This window comes from Arachis ipaensis, chromosome B2 (genome assembly GCF_059453495.1).
Source record: "Arachis ipaensis isolate K30076 ecotype BB chromosome B2, ASM5945349v1, whole genome shotgun sequence".
Lineage (NCBI taxonomy): Eukaryota > Viridiplantae > Streptophyta > Magnoliopsida > Fabales > Fabaceae > Arachis > Arachis ipaensis.
Genome location: NC_142437.1, coordinates 99,999,489 through 100,006,185, shown reverse-complemented (window position 1 = coordinate 100,006,185; position 6,697 = coordinate 99,999,489). Strand labels below are relative to the sequence as shown.

General features: G+C 28.2%; 1 pseudogene; it reads right to left on the bottom strand.

Annotated features, from left to right (window-relative positions):
* Positions 1 to 4,393: 4,393 nt before the first annotated feature.
* LOC148575002 (uncharacterized) lies at positions 4,394 to 5,899 on the bottom strand (annotated as a pseudogene).
* Between the last annotated feature and the right edge of the window lie 798 nt (positions 5,900 to 6,697).

Genomic DNA, 6,697 nt, shown 5'->3' with positions numbered 1-6,697 from the left:
ATAATAAATTAGATGGTTTAGGAAAAAAAAGTTAAAAATTATAAATTAAGATTTTTTTACTTTTGTAATTTGTAAAAATGGTTTTATCATAGTTGAATAATTTGGTTTTTAAGACTCAGGTTAAATAAATAATTTGTGTTAATTATAATGACATAGTTTAATTTATCTAATAATTATTAAATAAGTCATAAAGAGTAACTAATATTTTTTTATCAGAAAATTGGCTAAAAATTATTACCAATATATATATATATATATATATATATATATATATATATATAACATGATTGAATTAAATATAATAGTATAAAAGATTTTACAATAAGAATGTATGTAGTTAGCTTCATATATTTATTTTATAAATTTAATTTCATATATTGAAGTCTAAAAAAAGTTTTATCCATCAATAAAAAAAATTAATTTTCAGTCTAACTTTACTTAAAAGATAATCTAAATACTTGAATTTGATTGGATATAATTATGTAAAAAATTTTATAGTGTTAACATATTAAAGTTATTTTTGTTCCTTAAAGAGAATAAAGATGTTCATCCGTCTAATAAAATCAAAAATGAAAATAAAAAGTGTAATGTTTGGAAGAATTCGAACTAGGAATTATTTAAATAAAGAATTATGCTTTCCCGTATATATGCATGAATAATGTGAAATAAAAATGAATGGAATAATCTTATAAAAAAAAATGAGTGAAATAATTTAAAACGCATCGCAGTTGTAACTCCCAAAAGAAAATATACTTGTCGTATTTAAGCAGCTAAGAATGTGCCCGATCCCAAATTCAAATTAAACATCTTAATAATTTGAATTGGATTAGTCAATTGTTTATTTCAATAAGATAAAGATCGGAATATGCATCATGAAAGGGCTTTCACTTTGCATATGGACCAATAATCCCCACTAAATTCCAATTTATTTGTGAAAATTTTTATTATATTATTGTTACTTTTTTTGATGTGGTATTCTGTTACTTTTACTATACGAGTTTTAGGACTGTGCATTATTAGTGAAATTAATTCCCAACAGTGATATGTACAAGTACACCGTCATCGTGTCCTATTGCTTTCAGGAAATAAAGTTTAGCTGTTACTTGCAGTTCTCTTATTTAATTTGCACTATATATTGGAGATTTGGAGTTACTTTCAAAATATAATTAAATTACATGGCAATAAAATATGATTAAATAAATAGACTTGAAATCAACTTGGATTGGTCGAATGGTCAGCTCACTCGTCCGCTTAAGCAAGTGTCGGGAGTTCGAATCCTGCCTTGTGCATGCAGCAACTCATTGGCCAGCGGCAGACCCTTAAATGGAGTTCCGATCCGTGACGGATTAGTCCTTGGCCTGTCGGGTTGGGGGATACCATGGGCAACCAAAAAAAAGATAAATAGACTTAAATCTTAACGGAAAACATTACTATGTCAATAACAAATGAGCTTGATTCATCGACACTGAAAATCTAAAACTGACACACGAATATAAGATATGATAAGATATGATATAAATTTTAAATTTTTATGAAACACAAAAATATGATATACATATAAATTAAAATATAAATTATTTTTTAAATAAAATGATATTTTAATATTTTATTAATATTAAAATATAAATTAATTTTTTTAATTATTTTTAATATTTTTTAATTTTATAAAATATTTAAAATATTTTTATTTTAATAAATAATAATATATATTATTTTTAAATTTATTTTAAGAATACATATTAAGAATAAAATAAATATGTTCACATATGATAATATTTTGGTGTATCTAAGTATATTCAAAAAAAAATATTTAAAACACGATTAAACATAAAAAAAAATATAGATATCGAACGAATATCAATAAATATTATGTTCAAAATATGTCCAACATGCAGACATGACAATTGAGCAAAGTATTATACTTTATATCATGAGACCTTTATTGAGATCCATTCATTAATTACTGTTACATACTAATTCTTGTTTCTTCATCCATTACATATATATGTGCAATACTCTAATATTATGCTTGGATGTATGATGGAAAATGAGAGGAAAGAAAATGAATGGAAAGAAAATGAGAAGAAAGAAAATAAGAGGAAAAGTGAAATTTTTTGTATGTTGTTTGGATAAAAAGAAAATAGAAGGAAAGAAAATAAAAAAAAAATTTTCTTTTGTTTGGATATAAAAAAAAGTAAAAAGAGAAAAAATTATTATAGAGTAAAATTACCCTATTACTCTTACATATATTATATACATATTATAATTTATTAATATATTTAAATTATTTTTCCAATACAAAAAAATCATCCAAATTATTTTTCAAAATCTTAAATGTCATAAACGAAAAGATATATCTTTATTTTTCAAACACATACAAATAAATAATTATGTAAAAAAATAATAAAAATTACTCATAGGTTACGTCATTAATTTCTTTAATTATATTGCAACGAAAATGTCACTAGATCGTCTTCCAAAAAATAAAATAGTAACATTAAAAGTTGCTAGCATTTCTTTCTTATTACAAGCAACAAAAAACCATATACAATTCTTATAACCATATAATAAAACACCAAAAGAATAACAACGACCAGAACTCCAGAAGAGTAATATTTAAACACCACACGTCAGTTTCAAAAAGGGTAATTCTTCATATTTAGAGTCATCAGCGTATGCCTACTTCCCAAAAAATTAATTTCACAAAGCTAGAGCCATCTGTACATATCTACTTCCAAAAAGAATATTTTTTCTAGTTAAAGATATTAACACATGATCTATTTCTGCTTGTACTAAACAGTATACTTGTTCACAAACATCTTCAAGTATTATGATCCATGCACAAGCATACACAACAAATAGAAATTATTTAACATAAAGAGTGGATCATAATAAATTATTTTTTCGACATTTTTCTATTCAAAGAATGATATCACTGAATAGTAATTTGTAACCATGTCTTAAAATAAATAAAACATAAAATGATATCTTGGTCAAACACATAGACATATACTCATAGATTACGGCAATAAAAATATAATAATCAATTGTTAAAAACAATAACCTCAAATTTCACATAAATTAAGTCCTTCATATCTGTAATGGTGAATATTTTCTTAAAGTACCATATCTCCTAGGCGAATACCAGCAGCAGTCATGAAATGAAAAAGAGCATCTAGTCACAGTTCAGGTGGCATATAAAAAATTTGGCGCTTTTTCTGCTCATTTTCACATAAGAATTGATAACATTACATCCGATATAAACCTATCAAACTCAATTCAGTCAACATATCCCATATATCTGATTCGCTATAAAGGCGAGGCCTACTCTGTTGCATTATAGCTAACCCTTTTTCAGCAATTGCAACTTGTCTTTCAATTAATGAGACTTGTTTTTCGACAACCGAAACTTGCCTCTCAATAATAAAAGCTTGTTTCTCAGCCATGTCATGTAGCTTACTAGAAGGATTATTACCCTCTTTTACAGCATCAGCCATAGTAGTAATTTTCAAAGCAACTTTTTCATATTGTGCCTCCAAAAAATCATTCATTGGAGCCTTACGCTTTGTACCTCTTGAAGTTGAAGTCCCTCCTAATTGAGTTGGCTGAGTATGTAGAACAGTTGGTGAATCTATATTAGCAGAAAATATTGGGATATCATGTCCCATATTAACATCTATGTCAGAAAATCCAATGTATTCAAACGAGTCATTCAAGTCAATGTGATCTCTATCAAGTTCTTGAATCCTTTCTCGTGAAGTAGCAGCCCTTTTACCAGTAGCTCTATCAGCTCTGAACAACTCCTTCAAAGTATCATAATGCTTAATTTGCATTTTTTTCTATTTTTCTGCTTGTGGTTTCTCCTACGTAAATATATGTGAAAATTATTTTTTGACTAACTTCATCAATAGTATAAGTAATAAAAGCAAAATTTAAGATACTTTAATAAAGTCTTGCCATACTTCTTCTTCAGCTTCAAACTTTCTAGTATCAGGATTCCATGCAAATCCACTTAAGTGATGAAATAAGTCGTACGCCTCAACAAAATGATCTTTCAATGCCTTCATTCTATTTTTTTATGTGGTTATTTGTTATGTGCGAGCCTATTGCTATGCTCAAAGTCTTCACAACATTGGCATATGCTTCAGTTGTCCACGAGTCATCGTGTTTATTACCTTTCAATGCTTCCTTTGCTAATGCATTTAGCAAAACTTCATCCATATCATCATACCATCTTAAATTGTCTTTCGAAGGTTGATTGGCTTCTACTGTTTTATTTCCCTTATTCGGCATTATCTAACTTGTAACAATCTCTTAAAAAATCCAATCAAACAATTCTGAGTGTAAACTACACATATATATACATATTCACATAAATGAAACATATAATCACTTATAATATTTGATACGCATTCCACATTTCGAATGCAATGTTATCTCTTAACAATGATGCATGTCTATATTCTTTATCACGTAGTTGATTTGATTGTGATCTATCTATGCTGTGTTCTTGTAGCAATTTTCGATCAACCGCATCAATTATAGATTTATCAACATCGACACCCATAAAAAAGTTATGCAGTATATAACATGCCAAAAAAAGTCTCTCATAGTTTCAAATGAATAATAAGGTTCAGTGTCGCCGGTTATAATTAGAAATCTTTTCTTTAGAACTCCGAAACATCTTTCGATGACATTTCTTAATGAAGAATGTCGGTGGTTGAATAATTCTTTGGAATTTTGTGACTCACGTACTGAATACTCTTTCAAGTGATACTGAACACCTCTATATGGTGTCAGTATCCCAAACTTTAGCATAAATCCAGCATCGCCTAGATAATATTTTTCTACACCAGTTACACACAAAACTTAAAGTATTACATACTGTGACTATGAATTTAATTTTATATAAACAATTTCATAAATAACACTATCACAGACCTTTGGGTATTCAAAGTGGATTGACCCTACTTAAAGCATCTTTCAAAATTCTAGAGTCAGAGGCAGTTCCTTCCCAACCAGACAAGACATAAGTAAATTTCATATCAAACCCACAGGCAGCTAAAACATTTTGTGTGGGGTGATCTTTTCTTCTCCAAAAATGAGGGGCTTCCACCCTTGATACCTTCACACAACTATGAGTTCCATCTATGGCTCCAATGCAGTCCTTGTTTGAAAAGTATATTGACATATTAATATAACAGTTTTATGATTATTTCATACACAATTTCATAAATGTCACTAACTGAATTAAAAGAGTTAGTACCTTAAAAAACGGATAGAATCGACTATTATTATGTATTTCATAAGGAACATTCTCACCAGATAGTTGCTTGAAGAACTCTCCCTATAACGATAGAATAGCATGTAGGACATTGTGAAAGTGACAACTAATTGTCTCCCCTGAGCGGTGGAAGAAGAAAGACATGGTTCTAGTTTTCACATTATGGCCTATAATATGTAGGAATTTAGCGACTTGCTCTTCAACGGTAGAGTGAATTGAATCCTTTTCTCTACCAGTTCCTCTTAACTTTTGACATAACTGCCTAAATGCTTCAGGGCCCATACGTATGACATCTCGGCATTTTTCAGACATCAGTAACTGTGTCATTAACTGCGTACACCTATTTTCTCTTTCCAATTTTTCGTAATTAATTTGCCTAGGCCTATATTGTGATAAAAATTCCAAAGAATACAACGCATGCACCGTAACACATGAAAGAGATGTGACACAAATACGTTGTCTATTTTCTAAATCTTCTCTGACACGAGTTAAGATTTGTATTGGTTCAGGATGATACAGGTCAGTAGAAGTGACTTGATTTACTTGAAATCCTGAGTCAGGTATGACGTTCGTTTTGTCTTCTATATTCGCATCTTCGATATTTTCGCTAGCCATATATAAAAATATAAGTTGTTGAATGAACATTTCAATAATAAAAGTAACTAGAAAGTAACATATGTTGTCACGTTTTAGCAATTCATTAATTGTGAGAAAAAACTGAAACTAAAATTTAATATAAAATTATAGTGTCACGTTACACAATATAAAAATACCTTGTTATGAGTCACTTATCGCGAACTCATAAACGGCAAACTCGATTCCAAAGCTCATTGTCATAAATGATAAACAAAAAATGTAAATCACATGATATATTAATCAATACATTGGTTTAGCAACAAAATTTAGTGGGCTTAGCTATTTAAACATTAGTAATGCCTAAACCAAGTGTACATATTCTATGAACTTTTCAAACTGTTTAGTCCATGTTGAGAACACTATACTTTTTTTTATGTCCCCAAGCTATTTGAATTATTATAGGGATTTTTCCTATGACATATACAATAGACAGACAAATTATAGAATCAATTTTTCTGATATTTTCAATTTAATACTTACTATCTAAAATAATTGTAATTGTCATGGTTTATCCACCACCAATCTTTTCACAATATTTTTAGCAGAATATATTAACTTGTTTATACTATTGTATATATTTATAAGGGCATCATATATATTGATATTTAAATTATCTCTATCTAATAACATTTATTAGAAAACGCTTAATTGGTTTATACACATATGTAAGTTTAGAAAATTTGAATCTATAATGTTTAATTTCTTCATGCTACCTTTTGGTAGACCCAATCTTAGAGGTAGAAATACTAGACTTGTTCTTAAAACAAAACCTATAAT